The sequence below is a fragment of the Bacillus rossius genome, chromosome 8 (assembly GCF_032445375.1).
Source record: "Bacillus rossius redtenbacheri isolate Brsri chromosome 8, Brsri_v3, whole genome shotgun sequence".
Taxonomy (NCBI): domain Eukaryota; kingdom Metazoa; phylum Arthropoda; class Insecta; order Phasmatodea; family Bacillidae; genus Bacillus; species Bacillus rossius.
The window spans coordinates 34596058-34613776 of NC_086336.1; positions in this window are offsets into that span (position 1 = coordinate 34596058).

Here is a 17719-nt window from a genome sequence, read left to right on the forward strand (position 1 = left end):
AACACTGTAGCTTTTTCTTAGAGTAATGGCTAGGGACCGGAAAAAATTCGCGGATTTAATGACCTCTGATAGCCTCCATTATCCTCTGCATTTCTCAAGTAAACACGCGTGTTCATTCATTAGTAGGGACACCTGTATTTCGCGAATACATTTCGTGTCTATGTACATCGCAAAACACCGTAGTTTTTTCCTTGTAGTTATTAGCTGTGGTCGGCGAGACGGGGCCAATGGGAATGTGGATACCGTACTGCTGCACGCACACGATTCGCCATTACCTACTCTAAGAAAAAGCTACAGTGTTTTGTGACATACCTTGACACGAAATGTATTCGCGAAATACAGGTGTCCCTATTCATTAGGTACTAAATTGTGAGGCGTCTCCACTGGGTAGCTTGTGATTCGACGCTTCTTTGGTCTATAGTCTCTCATTGGCCCAGAGAGCTCCAGTTAAACTGCGAGCCAATAGCAGAACCAGCAGAATTGTACACATGTTTGAATTTCAGCCTATCACGAAATGAATCCGCGAATTATTCCGGTCTCTATTAATGGCGAATCGTGTGCGTGCAGCATTACGGTATCCACATTTCCATTGGCCCCGTCAAATGCGGGAAAACACCTCTCTCCGACCACAGCCAATAACTACAAGAAAAAAAGTACGGTGTTTTGCGATGTACCTAGACACGAAATGTATTCGCGAAATACAGGTGTCCCTATCCATTGGCTTCTGTCACATTTTACCTTCCGGGCGGATTGCATGTGATTGGGTCATTAGAGTTTTGTAATGTGACTATTGGTCTCTTTTCCTCGTGGGCGGGAAAACAACTACCTACGGCCCAATGAGGACGCAGTTCAAATGTATAATCTTATGCAGACCAGTATCTCTCCAAATAAGGGCGTGAATTTTTCAGGTCGCTATTTTTAGATAATTATAATTTCAGTCAATGATATAGTGAGATTAATTACAGTGTATTCAAATAGGAATACTTTAGCATTGATGTCTGACAGCTGTTTATGTTGGTTATTAAAAAAAACTAAATGTCACGTTTGTCTGGTGGCCATTCCCTGTTTCTCGTGCCGGGTATACGCTGTTTTTTTATGACTGATAAAGCAGTATACTTCGTTGAGAGTCGATGCCTGGTATTGTTTATTCTTCCTGCAAAATCAATGGGCATAAATTTAAAAATTAGTAAACAAATCTTAAATTTTTTCACAAAAGAGACAATATTTTCTTACTTTTTTCCCACCATAGTGCTTACAAAACTGCAAAATCTGTGTCTTCTTTTATGTTTTGTTTAAGAACAGACCCAAGCAAGTTTTATTAGACCATAGTGGCGCGTTGATCTCGTCTTTCTGACAAAACAACAACGGTGTAATTCCGTAAACTGTAATCTAGTTTTAAAATTTAAAAAAAATCTGCATTCAATCAACTCTCTAGCTCATTCAGTGTAGGATGAAAAATGATATGGCCTCCACCCCAACCACCAGATTTTCTTGACGTTTAAGACAAGTGCCCTAGCTGGTTATAATGCCTTCTGAGTTCAAGTATTTTCCCAAGTTATTTTTATTTTGCAAAAAGTATATTTAAATAGTCTATATATATACGTTACCATGTATCTTTCTTTATATTCCATGAAACGTATATTTTGGGCGTGAGTTGTGTTAAAATGAGATCGGCAAGGTGAAAGCAAAGGTCGTGCTGTATGAGGGTGTATGAGGCTGTATGGGTAGTGTGAGACAGCAATAAGAAAATACCTGACAAGGGGAGGGTACGAATCGGGCCTCTTCGATTTGGCTTAAACTGAGTGAGTAGAAAGAAGCGTGTAGGTGGCCCCTTTCAACGTCCGGAAATATCTCGCCTTATTGGGTCCTAGTAAGCGAGAAAAGGCTCTTAAAAGATTTTAAAGTAGAGTTTGAGGGATATTTCTTCATGTATTGTCCAGACAGTGGCGTGGTGCAACCGTAGCGCAGTCGGCAACGCACCGGAATTTCGTGCAGGGGTTCTAGGTTTCGAATCCCGAGTAACACATGGAGGTGATTTGTGTTGTACTAAAGGTCTCCTTGGCGCTTGTCCGTACACCAACAACTACAACAATAACTGTAACTACACAACGACTCGGGTTTATATTTAAAAAAAAATGCAACATTAAAGGGGGGAGATGGTTGGCTCACTGGTGACTCAAACTTGCCAGTGTGACACTCATCTTTAAAAAAAAAATTGGTCGAGCATCTTCTCTGGCATTCCACCGACACAGGTTAGATACTCTCTGGTACCATTGTTCTTTTAATTTTATATTTTAGTCTCGCATTATCAAAGTGTTAGCTACAGAATTTAAATATATGAAACCAGTTAAATGTAAAGATTTAAAATAAATATATATTTAATTTAGTAAAGTTTACTGTCATTAAGTTAATTAAAGTATTTACACAGAACTTTTTTTTAAATGACACGTTATTCAATTAAATTTACTGTTGAGCGTGGATGTGTGATTTTAACTTTTGTCCTTCAATAGCAACGTTTAGCGATGTTTCGTTTTCGTTATATCCCCATTGGTTCCTTTTTTTTTTCTCTTTCGTGCGTTCAGACACATGGCTCTGGCGGCTCTTTCAAATCCCCTATAGACGGCCATTACTATACCTATGTTCTACAGTTGTGAACAGCGTCTGGCTACGTGTCTGCGGTAATTTGTCATAAAATCTTTTTTTTTTTTTTTGAAAATCGAAACATTGTAATGTTTCTTTTGATAGTAAATAAAAAGCAGCGTAGATAATAACTTGCTAGAATTCTCATAAATCTTTCTTTTATTTAAAAACCTTAGCCAATTATGTAATTTAACTATTTAATGTATTTAAATTCTATAATTTATACTTTAATAATGCGAGAAATAAATCAGTGAAAATTAAAAACAAAACAATGGTGCCAGTGAGTATCGAACGTGTGCCGGCGGATGGTCAGAGAGGGCGCTTGACCACTTCACCACTCCGCTCACTTTACAGTTCATAAAAAATATTTCTCAAACTCTACTTTAAAATCTCTGAAGAGAATTTTCTTGCTTCCTAGAACCCAATCAGGTGAGATATTTTAGGACGTTGAAATGGGCACCTGCCTGCTTCTACTCACGCAGTTTGTTTCAGCCAACTCTACTATAGTGTGGAGTTAATCCTGTTGCCAGAAAATAACACACATTTTTTCATGTCTATACCCATTTGCAGTCCGTGGCAGCAGCCAATGAACAAAAACCATGGACCTATTTGAGTACAAATGTGTGTTGAGTCCAACCTGGTGTCAGAAAATAATGCTAAATTTACAATGCGAAATTCGCAGGTCTCTACAAATAATTTTGTTCATATGGGCAAGCTAATTAAAACTGTACGAATGTTAGCAGACTATATCCTTTCCATTGAAATAAAATTCACCGTACATTCATTTTTGAATGATTCTTGCAGTGGATTATATTGACATTTGTGGACATACACCAGTGTATGTCATGGATAAACACTTCAAGAATTAATTAAAAGAAAAAAAATACACCAATACCCAGGGAAAAAAAAATTCGGCCAATTTCAATTCTAGAGGATTCTCTATGACAGGCAGTACAAACAAACCATGGCGTATGTCTGGATATATGTCTGGAGACTTGAAAAATTGGCGTTTTCTCGTACCAGGATTAACTCCACTCACCTGTACACAAACAAGTCTGTTTATACTGTCCGTTTGCTGAGACCATATTTTACCTTCCGGTAGGATTGCTCGTGATTGGGTTATTTGAGTTTTGTGATATTTTTATTGGTCTCTTGGTCTTGGGGCGGGTAAAAACTACTCATGGTCCAAAGAGAATGCAGTTAGAGTATATAATGGTACGCAGTGGTGCTCCTATGGGAGGGTTTTGGTTGATATGCCCCTCCTCATATCACACATATAAGAAATAAACGCGAGGATAAAATAATCTTCTCCAGACAGCATCTCTACTTCTGATGAATTCTTTTTCATTTTTTTTTTTTGCTGCTGTACCTACTGTGTGTAATATTATATCACTCTTTAAATTTCAAGTGAAACCATTTTTTTAATAACGAATTTTCAAGATGTCAGAATTTCGGACTTCCTATTAAACATAAGGATGTTAGGAGACCACCAAAACCCCCCAGTCATTTGCTCTGAAGGTATGCAAACCAGCCCTTTTCCAAACAAAAACGTGAAATTTTAAGGTTCCTAAGTAAGTCCATAAAAATGTTTTGAATTACGTGTAATTAAATTAGAGTCCTGAAAATTTCGTAGTTTTGATGACCTTCAGGGTAGTTAGTCTACACGGTCCTCTGTATACTCGGGCAAATAAAGCCAGTTCGTTGTGTGTCTCGTCTCCAAACGTTTGCCTGCGATTCGATACTTCTTTGTGTTGAGGTGTCTCTCATTTGCCCAGAGTCGTCCAGATGAACAATGAGCCGACAGCAAGAGCAGCTTGAATTTTAGACTCTATCGCGAAATGAACTCCGGTCTCTACGCGTACCGCACGTCCCTGTGCTGAGGATTGTAGCGTCTAGTACATGAGTCTAGTAGAGTCTGTGCTGTGGTCGCGGCCGACGCATGGTCCGGAGGGGGGGGGGGGGTTCTCCCCGATGTGCCAACCTGCTCTCTCGCGCGATCGCGCCTCGCCACGCGAAGTGGGTCAAGATAATCCTCCCCCTCTCCTTTTTTTTTCTCTCTCCCCCTCCTCCTCATCGTCAACACACCTCTTCCCCTCCTCAACCCCCCACTCCGGCAATTGCCACCACTGTAGCGCGCGTGTCGCAATGAATCGTAATGCGATTTCGGTTTGGTGGTTCCCTCCTCCCTTTCCGTCTAACCACCCTCTTTCCCCTTCCCTTTTTCCTTTCCAACGCCGCCAGCTTGTAGCACCCGACCTTCCACTCGACCTTCAAAGACTCCCGCTACTGTTACTTCCCCCCCCCCCCCCCGGGCCAATTAACCCTATCTAGATCTCCCAAATTCCTGGAAATAGTTGTAAATGCACGGTTAGCAATTACAGCCAATTTACGGACTTTTGAATAGCTAATCTCTGAATAATGCACCATTCCGTATGATTTAAAGGTATGCTTTGTAATCGAGCAAAAATAACTGTTTTCCGATAAACTAAAAATAATTATTTGGCATCTTTAAGTGGGTATTTGATTGTTTAGATCTATTTTAATTTTATCGGATCAAATTTATCACCTTTATTGTGGACATATTAAAAAACCTTTCTAAAATGTGGTCACGCCGTTACACTTGATTTAGTTTTTGTGGCATATGTTTACACTCGTACGTGTGTGTGTACATTCGTGGTTTTTGTGGCTGGATGTCTTAAAAATCTATTGAAAATCGTTTCTATAATAGAAAATAGACCGAGAAGTATGCGGTTTATAAAAATAAACTCCCCGAAACAATAGACTAATTCGAAAAGAACTAGCCTGTGGAAGGAAAAAAGTCAACGAAAATGCCACCTTGCATGACCGTAAAAATTAAATTTTTGAGCATGTAGATATGAAATGTGTTTTTGACAAAAGGAAGACACTAATTATTCAACACGAATGTATTAGTTATAGGTAGAGAACTTACAAGTCGCGTTATTATTTGGAGAGAGACTGGTCTGCACACCATTATACAAATTAACTGCTTCGTCATTGGACCGTAGGTAAGTTTTACCCCCTCCCCGGCAAAAAAGAGACCAATCACATGCAATCCGGCAGGAAGATAAAATGTGACAGCAGCCAATGGACAACAGAAACCCACTTATTTGTGTACAATAGTGTGGAGTTAGTCCTGGTTCCAGAAAATAAAGCGAGTTTTTCCTTCTTCAGATCTCTACCAATAAGAAGGGACCTGCGAAATTCACGGTCTCGATGACCTTCAGTACAGTCTACAAAGTACTCTGTATACTCGGGCAGATAGCGCCAATTCATTGGCTGCTGACGTGTTAGTAGTCCCGACTGGTTTTCCCGGGGCTGATTTTCCCGGACTCTACTGGTTTTCCCTGACTGGTTTTCCCTGACTGGTTTTCCCGGACTCTACTGGTTTTCCCTGACTGGTTTTCCCGGACTCTACTGGTTTTCCCGGACTGGTTTTCCCGGACTCTACTGGTTTTCCCGGACTCTACTGGTTTTTCCGGACTCTCGCCAAACACGAGCGTGACGTCTCTGCCACTCTGCGCCCACTCCGTGGCCCGCAAGACTGCAACAGTTTGCAGGACTGCCTGCAGCGCCGCCGCAGCGCTCTGCTCGCTGAATGCGCCCTCTTGTTATCCATGCTCGCAACGTGGCTATCTTGGCTATCTTGATCGGCTGGGCCCCGGCGAGTGCAGCTCCTTATTGCCAGTGTCCGAGACCAATGGCGGTGCGTTTGCTGCAGGCCTTCGTCTGAACGTCTGTAGTTTGCTTTACTGGCTCAACCTGGCTGTACTTGTACACGTGCTTTGCTACGGCGCGGCGGTCTGCCGACAGAACGCTGCGTATTTATTTTTTAATGGAATAAAAATATTTGTGTTTGATTACACATATTTGTAAATGTTGTATATTTACCTACGTTAAAACAACTGTATAAATACAAAATAGTGTTTGCAGTAACACTGGGTTCGGATACTTTGTGTTGTCCCAGTATCTGCAACAGTTAAAGTTTTTGTAGACCATTCCCTGAATAGCGTTGTAAAATATTCGATTATCCTTACATGATATAAAGAATTATGCTGAAATGAAACAAAATTTAAATACATATATAAGATTATGTGCCAATTTTTATAAGATATGGTCAGTATTATCTCGAAAAACAAAATTTATTTATCGACTTTATCGGTGGCGAAGTTAAGGGGATACGCCTTTTCCTACACTTAACCACATTACATATTTACATTTCTCTACATTAACATAGCATTTTAAAAATAAAATAATAAAGCATAGAAAATTAATACTTGATTTAAAACCAACTTGAATGTAAACTAAATATACAAAGATAAAATATAAACAGAAAACTTGTTTGTATTTAACTCGAAATTGACATCCACACCTGCTGATAATTAAAGTTTAAGAGTCATTAGTTGTCAATATAATACAGTATAACATTAATTACATGTTCCCACACGTTACACACACATTCTTACAGTAGGTAATTCGCAAAGTGATAATGCTGAGTAGATGTTCCAGAGATGTTTCTTCAGCATGTGTTGAAGGTTGCTAGGTTATTAGATTGCCTTGTCGCCTTGTCTAGTTCGTTCATATAAGCAAAAATAACCACAGAAATGTGTGGTTCAAAGTTACAATATCGTTATTGTAGTATTACTAACTTTTTTTGGCAACTAGCATCCAAAGGAATTTTATGTGAATGTGCAGAAAATATTTTTCTGTGTACATGCACATCCTTGTGGGTAGGTACTTTACTACCACTCTTCGAACTAAAAAAATAACTATATCTAATTTTTAAAATGAACTTATGTGTACAAATCGTACAACTAAGATAACCCGACGAAATAAATAAACGCTATCTTTGATTCTAAAGTTTCTAAGGGCCTTCGAATTCACAATTTTTCAGCCAACACTGTGTCAATATGATGGCAAATATAATTACATAACGACGGGTTATAGATCCCAAAGTGAAAAACTATCACAATGTAATAATCGTTGATAGGAGATAAAGATAGCATCAATATTGCAATAGTCATTGCCAGGAGATGAAGAAAGCATCAACATCAACAATGCAATAGCTGTTGCCAGGATATGAAGAAAGCATCAACATAACAATGTAGTAGCAGTCCTGGGAGATGAGAGCATCAACATCAACAATTCAATAGCCGTTGCCAGGTGATAAAGAAAGTTTTAACTTCAACAATGCAATAGCAGTTGCCGGTAGATGAAGAGAGCATGAACATAAACAATGTAATAGCTGTTTCCAGGTGATGAAGATAGCAAAATTAATAATGCAAAGGCAGTTACATCAAAATAGTAATAGCAGTTACTGGTAGATGCAATCATCAACTTAAACAACGCAATAGCCATTGTCAGGATATGAATAAAGCATTAACATAAAAATACACTAGCCATTGCCAGGAGCTGAAGAAAGCTTACTCATCAACAATGTAATAGCAGTTTCTGTGATATGAATAAAGTACCAACATAAAAAGTATAATTGCCGGGTGATGAAGATAGCATCATAAACAATGTAATAGCCGTTGTCCTGGACATTACCTTTAACAGTAATCTTAATCGCTCAGAAAATAAATTAAAAAAAAACACCTAAAACTCTATGTGACAATAGATCTTCGGGGTGCAAATGTCGTGTGAAGATATATTGAACAAAAAATATTTATTTCAATTTTCATTGCATATAAAGCTGATACCAACAAAAAAGTAAAGAACATCCATCTACCTTATGACATTAATCATTCAAACACAGAACTACGTAAGAGAAGATTATGGGTATACATATAGAAAGATAAAAGTTATGTATATGGGAATATAATGGTCAAACATATAATCATTCACACACACAATTATACAAATCAACTTACACATAGAATAATATATTTAAGATACTTAACTCACCGATGATGTGCAGGAAAATGGCTTACCCAACACCAAGATGTAGTCAAATGATTATCTTTGCGCCACGGACACGGCAGTAATGCTAGGAGGAACAGGTTAGCAAAGAGCAATCAAAATTATATAGCCTACAGCGTTACGGGATCATTAAGTCTTTTGATGAGCATAACTATATATAGGATTCATATCACAGTGGGGTCGAACATCTGTTATCCGCAAGAAGGAAACGTTTCGTACTTTGCTACGAGCGGGTGTGTTTTCTCGGGGTTCTCCCGTTTCCCCCAACCATTTATTCCGTCAACGCTCCATTATCATCTTATCTCCCCCCCCCCTCCAAATTGTTTCTAATGACTCCTATATGGACAAGACGTTAAGTCATAATTTATTTATTTAATCGACAGCGATGTCACTGATGTCGAATTCACACACAAACAACCGCACAGCACGAAAATGTCAAGATGCATTTTTGTAACGTTGTTGAAACGTTACATTATTTCATGATGGGAACGTTACAATGTAGTTGAAACATCGCGTGATGTATGGAGGCACAATGCCAGGAACTTTACGTGCCCTAGACGACAATACGGTAACTCATTCAATAGCGGACGCTGGTAGGCCGAGGGGGAGAGGGGTGTAAATAACCCTCCACATGAAGTTGGAAAAACAATTATTTTGCCTATTTGCCTAATATCACTGAATGCATTAAGTATGTTATTTAGGGTGGTGCAAGGTGAGCTGTTACAACACCTTCAGTTTTAACTGTGTGACACGCCGCGTCGCCTTCGGCTACTAATGTTGGCATATATGTCAGTGTGTTAGTGTAGATGGTAATTTAAATCTTTTGGAACACAAATTTGGTGTTTGGTAAAGAGGTTTCGCTCATAGCGCATGGTTAAGTAACCGTACTGGAATTTCCCGCGAGTGACTTTCAAGAAAGACGGAAAATACCAAGACCTAATTGGACAGACCGAATGAGGCCATTATTGAACTATACGCCCGGTTCTAGCGTTCTAACGTTAGGACATAGTGGGCTTCGAAGTACTACAGGTCCCACCAAAAAATTGGAGACCATTAGAAAATTTAAGGTGATACCTAATGTTTGGTTCTTGAGTTTGGGTAGATGTTACTTCTTAGCCACAATAAAGCTTTTTTTTAAAAAAAATGCTATTCAGTGGAATTTAACGTCTATGTAACCAATTTTAAAAAAAAATTCTGTAAAATACTTTTTCGTTTACACGGTTTTGTTTACCAATTAATATTTTTAAAACAAATCATTATGATGTTTTAAAATAGTATTTTTTTGTTAGATCCAGGTTTTCTCAAATATAAGTACATACTTACGAACATTTAAACAAACCCAATTATTTCAGAGTCCTTTAAAAAAATTCTACTTAGTTACGATTTCCATAACTCTAAATCTGTTTTGTATAAATTGTAGATACAGTTATAAAAAAAGTATTATTTATTTGTAACCAAGAATTTTAAAATTAAGAATGATCAATAAGCTAAATAATAATACATCATTTAGGCCTATAATAATTACTAAAAATTATGATCTTAACATTTATCATCTTAACGTTTGGTGGTACCTGTAGCCTATGTGGTTTCAGACTCGGTGCTCATAAATGTAATTTCGTTTTGTTAGGATCAAACTCATAACCCTCGCCTCATGAGCGCGTGACACCTCATTTATCACGGCCTCGAGGACCGTCAATGGTATTATTTACTGAGAAGGTTTATTACGCGAGGATAAGTTTTCGTAACCTGTATTCCGTCTGTCTGTGCCTGGTGACGGGAACAGATCTCAGTTCCCGAAACGACGCAACTGTGTGTTTTAGGAAGCCATATGTGTTTGTGTGTGCCATCGTCGTTGTGTTTGTCCAGAATATATGTTTAGTTTCATCGCGGAGTTCGCCTGTGCGTCGCTGAGTTGACAAGATGGTTTTTTGTCTGTATTTTCTGTTCCTTTTACAACTTTCTCATTTTTTGGCAGCCCTCTGTTTTTCTGTGCTGTGATATTTAATTTTCGACTAATTCCTTCCCCGGTACTCTCTCTCTCTCTCTCTCGGTCTCTCTCTCTCTTTCTCTCTCTCTCTCTATCTCTCTCTCTGTGCTGTCCATGTGTTAAAACATTTGATACGGGCTGATTTCGTCTAGTTTTCTGTGTTCTTGTGAATTTATTTTTCTGGTTCATTCTTGTGAAATACAGTGGAATACATTTCTGTATTAAATACAGTTGAAACCAGCAATGACATATGTCCATGGAAATATTTTAAATAAAGCCTTCCAATTGCAAGAATCATTCAAAGAACGTACTGTGTGTACTACCTTCTCGTTCTAACAGCTGTATTCATTTAGGCGTGTTTAAATTTATCTAGCTTGTTAAGGGGCCCTAGGCGTATGTGTGTTAGCGACGCTCGCTGATATTTCTAGCACGATGTCGCCTCTAGGCGCAAAGCTCTGAACTGGTGCACAGTCTTCTCGTCGTCCATAGGACAACTGTGAAATTTTAACGGTGACCATAATATTATATGGCGGAGAAATTAAGATAAAGGAGTAATACAAGGCTTTGAAGTGATTTCAAGAATACGTGCTGATTGTTTTATGCCTAAAAATTACCCCGAAAACAAGCCTTTTAGCCATTTTAACTCTTACAAAACTACAGTTTAAAAACCTAATCCGGATTTCAAAAGTAGGCTCTTTTTCGGCCCTCAGCGAATACTTAAATGCTTTTCGTAAACAGACCCCACTCGGATGTCTTGAGAAATTGTTCAAATCGCGTTGTTTTTCCTGCAGCTCTGGCGCACCGTGTGTGTGCCCGCACAGCAGGCCCCCACTCTCACACCATTGGCTAAGGACACCATACTCGCACAGTTCGGCATTTCGATCGGCCTGAACAGGCGACTGTCATGAGTGGGGCTGCCGACCGACAGATCGGCAGGAATACACTGCGATATATTTTTTTTGAAAATGGGATTAAAATATACAAGTATAATTACAGATGTATTGTTCGCAGTAATACTGGGTTCGGATTCTTACCCGGGTTTTTATGCTTTCTGCTGTCCCAGTGCCACAAAATGTTAAAGATATTTGTAAACTGTTCCTTGAATAGCTTCCCAGTGTTAACTGCGCACATTAATAAGCATAATAAAACCAAATAAAATCAAATTTTTGAGTATCAGATTACATTTTCATGGACTGAAAAAATTATGCTTGAATGAAAAAAAAAATTCGTAAGAAATACTCAGAATTATCTCAAAAAACGTATTTCATGCATTCAATTAAAACCATGGCCATATATTGTACAAAGTTACAATATTTTTTCTGTAGTAACACAATCTATTTCTTGGCAACTGATTTCCAAAGGAATCCTTTGTTAAAGTACATAAAAAAAATTTCTGTGTACGTGCAAATAAAAACATCAATGCAATTTGGACTGATGATCGTGAACTAATGGTGTTGAAGCCAGGACAGGCGGAACTGTCCCAGTTCGGGCTGTCAGCCCCTACTGAAGACCGAACTGTATTTGTATGGGGGCCCCTACTGAAGGGATGACTTACGTGTTCAAATCAACCTAAGCTCACAATAATCAAAACCTCCGCACACATCTATGCTCTTCGACCAACTTCGCTAAGCAAACTGACTTTTAAGGGAAACTGGCTCTTCATTGACCCCGAGTCAGACACAATCACACAGACTATATAGTACGCTAGGCTTTGCGCTAGAAATGGTATGAAGAAACATTAGAATGAGGTCAACCAAAAAATAATAATAATGATGATGGGGAGGAGAGGGGAATATATATACACACACACACACACAACGTTCCCGCGTCAAGTTCGCCGCCTGGCGAGTTATGGCTGTTAATTGCACCGTGGCCAACGAGGCGCCGGGGCAGATCGGCGGATAAGGCGCGATATCGGAACGCGATTGCGCGAGCGCCGCTGGGAGGGAAAACTCGGCCGCCGAGTTTCACACGCGGAGCCGCAGCTACACGTCATTAGCCGCACTTCTCGGAGCCGCTATATGTTTATGTATATGTGTGTATATATATAAATATTGCGTTCATTTTGATTTTAATACTTGGCGTACGAGTGATTGTATCGATTAGATCTTTTTTTTTTCAGGTTTTAAACTTTTTATATTAATGAATAGTGAAAATGCATTTTATTTTATTTTATATATAATTAAGATCTCTGACTAGAAACTAAGTTGGATATGATCTCAACAATTCTGGATTTTCCACAATTTTTGCTTCAATTATAATTATTTATTTGTTTTTAATGTTTTGTGTTTCGATCTGACGAAAAGCATTTTCCCTAGGCTGTTATATTTTGTTAGAGCTTAAGCTTACTAACAGGCTGCAATCTTCAAGCACCGAGAAAAATATAATCATTTCATGGGTGAAACTACAACCGTCGTGATATTATACCTGCCCACGATTTTTGACATCGATAGCGCTCGAAGCTAGGTTCGGGCCATTTCGAGCTTAAAAAAACGCATTTCACCTTAATGAGAGACTGCCGGAGGTGTTTAAGAGGATTGGTAATGGAGAATACACAGAAGAAGGAATTTTTTTCGTACAACCAAGGAAAGCTACAACGAGGAAATATCTGTTCAAAAAAGTGTAACCATGGTTTTTGTTCCCTTGAATATTTAAATGATGGAGAAATTAAATCCACTTTAGTATGTCACAGTAATGTGATCTAATTATCGGTATAGTACAAATTACAAGTAAATTTACAGAATTTTCAACAAAGGATGCAACTGAAATAAACGAATAATTATTCGTAGTTTCAGATAGCTGGATATTCGTAAAAAAAAAAAAAAAAAAAAAAACTACGCCGTACTTCGACTTCAGAGTTCTGTCTTCCGTTGTAAACAAGGAAAAGAGACACTTGGAAAAAGAAGAGCGCTTCGAAGTAATTTAACTCAGTACCGTTTAATTTACGAAGATACCCCTAAATGATTAACCATCATTCATTGCAAATCGTTTTTAAGTGAGAACTTTTAACAGTGTAATGAATATGACAGCAGCTTAACAGCTAATATCTCACTACCCAAGAGTTAGAAGACACGACACAGCAGGTGCCTAATGAAACTGCAGAATTCACCAATACTTAACTATTGCTTGTTCACGTATTGGCAATGTGCAAAAACATCCTTGCTTTCATTTCTTCAATCCGCAAGTTGTTCGTTTGGCTCTGATGTGGTTGGCTTTCCCTTGCCTTCTATATGCACGTGAATTGCGTCCTCGTTGGACCGTCGGTAGTTTTTTTACCCGCCCCAAAGAAAAAGAGACCAATAACCACGTTACAGAATTGTAATGACCCAATCACATGCAATCCGGAGGGAAGGTAAAATGTGACAGCAGCCAATGACCAATAGACACCCGCTAATTTGCGTACAATTGTGTGTAGTTCATCCTGGTGCCGGAAAATAACGCGAATTTTTGAAGTCTTCTAATTATTCGTGGTACCAAAACCAAAAGCTAGGTCCAAGAAAAGAAGAAGGTTGTACGCTTTACTTCAAGTACTGAGTTGAGATTATGCATGAACAATCTTGATTTTTTTTTAATTTTGATTATTTCGTCGATTTTTTGGGTAGCAAAATAGACTTAAAGCACGTATGCATCTTCATCTTGACACTCCCTTGAAGTTCTTGTGCTAGTTAGGAAAAAAAGGAGAACAAATGGTTCCCCAATCAGTTGTAACCCGCCAATCGACTTTGGTATCGAACAATAAATTTTATATTACATATGGGCAAGATTAATATAGCTTGGAGTAAAATTATTCAGCTAAAAAAAACTGTGGTTCTTGCCATAAAAGTAGGCTTTTTGGGTAAATGATACAAACGTTGCTTAGGCTACTTTTGCTTCAGTTTGCGTGCAACGAGATTTGCAGATAAAAGGGTAGATTGGCGAGAGCTTTTTTCTATTTTTTATTCACGTGAAAAATATATGCACGTAGAATTTTAACCTTCAAGTAATTAAAACCATCCACAGTTTTAAACACTTTTTTGCTTTTGGATACCTAGTATTTACATATGTCGATTTGTTTGACCAAAATTAAATAATCCTGGAACGTCGTTGGGCTGAAAAAATTAAATAAATTTAATCGAATCGATGGCAGAGTCAAATGAGCTTAAATTAAGTGGCAACGGTGCATTAAATGCAGTCTGAGGGAAGGTACAATCAGAATGTCATTGACCTCACAGGTAGAGAAACAAAATAACTTCGGTGTAGTAATCATTTTTTAAATTTGAAAATAATAATTTTGGTAATTTATGAATCATAATTACAAACCGGGAATTTTCACGTATTCATTCCGTGATAGGATTTAATTCAAATGTGTACACCTTTAATCTGCTGCCGCTATTGGCACACAGTTTAAGGGGTCTATGAGAAAATCTCCACGAAAGAATAATAACCAAACCACAAGCTACCAAGTTGAAACATAAGGACGTATACAGAGGACTGTAGAGTTTATACTAGAGTTAAGTGAAAAATTATGTTTCCTCGGAACCCTGAACAACTTGGGTTTCTCTGATTCCCGGAATACATAATTTTTAGTGATTCAATTAATAATATAATAAAAATTAAGAGTTTCAAGACGATGTCGTCATAGAAACGGTTAATCCGAAACTGTATACAGTATACCACATGATTTCGTGCTTTCAGTACAAGCTACGATTGACATAAAAATGTGCCTTTAAGTTCATAAAAACCATCAAATATTGATTCGTTTAGTAGGAAAAAAAAAACATTTTATAATAATTAAATGTGTTTGAATTATGAATTTATTTAGAATCTAGTGAAAAACACGAAATATTATAATCAAAATAATTTATGATACTTCCCCCTTAAAGATCTTTTTTAAAGTATACATATTCATATCTGTGTGTACAAAATGCTTTACATTCAGTAATAATTCAGTATAAAGTAGGCTATTTTACTTAATAAGAACAAAAAAATGGTATTTTTCAGAAACACTATAATGATATTTTACTTAATAAAGTTAAATATATTTTATTAATTAATAAATACAATTTTTGAGGTAATATTTTAACGTCTCCTGATGAAAATCAGATCCTTATCCACATGATTAAAAACTATAAATAAATTGATAAATTTTGTAACTTACAAAATATAAATGAACCTTTTTATGTGAATTACAGAACGAATATTCCATTAAAATAGATTTTAATCTGATTTTAAAATTATTTAAAATATGGGGTTCTAAGTTAGAAAAACAAATTTACACCAACCGACAGCTATACGAAAGTAGGAGCGCAAGTATGGTGTGCTTTGTCAGATTGTGTTCTTCGCTGCACGTAACGCGGAAAATTCTTAACAGGGAACTTTGCCTGCACTTTTCAGGTGTGCAAGTTGTCAAGCAGGTTTATTTTTATTAAAATACCGGTTAAGTCTTGCGTGTTTACTGAATCACCGAGAGACAACGTAAATTTTACACTTGTCGTATGTAAATAAAGGAAAAACATCAACTTGTGGATCGGGTGAAAGATAGAAAAGGGGAAAAAAAATTGTGGCCAAAGAGTTTACTCTCATGTATTTACATTTGCAGTTTATTAGTAGATGGAATATTTATCCTTTGATAAAAAAATTATGATTTGGAATTAGTGAAGTTATGTGTTGTGCCTTGATCGTGGTAAGGTAGGTTTTTTTTTTTTTTAAATAAATTTTCTTTTGGCTAGTTTAACCGTCTCATTTACAATGAAATAATTTTTACATTACTACACAGAACAAAGATATTTAAAGAAGGAAAGGCCATTGCTTCTAGTTTGATGTATCCGTGTTTCGCGCGATATTTTAATGTTTGTTCTAATAGCATCGTGTGTAAATGTATGGGACAATTTATTTTACTATTGTCTATGGTCGCTGGGATCTGTATTCTTGAATGGTGCAGTGAGGAAGCGATTATTGTTCTATTGGATTTCCAAAGATTTGACAGATTCATCAGAACGTATTTGGCTGTCATTTTACATACACACACACACACACACACACACCAACACACACACACACACACACAAGGAAATATACTTTGGTTTCCAAAAACTACGCTAGCCAACCATTTCCAAGTATTTCTCTCAGAAATGATGGAAGAATATTCAAGCCTCGATTTCACGTAGTAGCGCTCTGGGAAGACAATCCTTAGCCGTTACCCTTCCTTTTCTAGTTCACCCCAAACATAATACAATTTTACTAATTCGAGCTTATTTGTTATCAATTTTAAAACATTTAGAAACCAACTACTAAGGTTTTTCGAAGACATAATCTGTTTGTCTTTTTCTTTATTAAAATTTAATTAATGGTTGTTAATACAGCTTTTATTTATACCTTTGACTGGTTAAACGAGTTTTAAATCTATTTATAAAGGTTTTTATTTAAGGCCTACTATTTGTATGCGCACTGCAATAGTTAGTATAAACTTTAACATTTTCCCTTGATTCTGTCCAAGGCAGTAGTAGTAGTACTCTATGGTAACAAATTTTAATTTAAAAAAATAGAAACAGCAATATAAATATTTGCCAAAAAAGTTTTTTTATGCAAAAGTTTTCAAAAACGAAGACTAAGTAGTTACTTATTTTTATATATTTTAAAAGCCCCTTGAAAATAGAATAAGTTTTGTAAGTTAAAATCAAAATATAGACCTAACAGGTAACAGCAATATAGTATGGAACTAAAATATAAAATTAGTATTCTCCCGCCTTTCAAAATCTGGCGCTCTGGGCAACTGCCCGGTTGGACCCGTTTGTAACTATTCAGCGATCAAACTAAAAACCGTTGATAAACCACACGTCAGAAAAGCAAACTCGTGCGTGAGACAGATTATCATACCTAAGATGTACCGACTGTCGGCAATAACCTCTCAGCTTGAAGTGCCCACGCTTAAATATTCCGACGACAGTAAAACAGCCACAGTTCGCCACATTTACTTCCGGGGTTTGGAGAAACCTCGGCGAGTTCTCGTGTCGCCATGTGTTTCCAGCTCGCGTGATCCATCCGTCCGGTCAGACCGCCAGTTGCGCCGCTGTGACTCTCGAACGGAGTTCCGCCTATCCTGGTTCGAAAATGATCTTCGGATTAGCAGTCCGAACGTTGCACCCAAAAAAAAACCGGGTTTCGTTAACCAAAGAT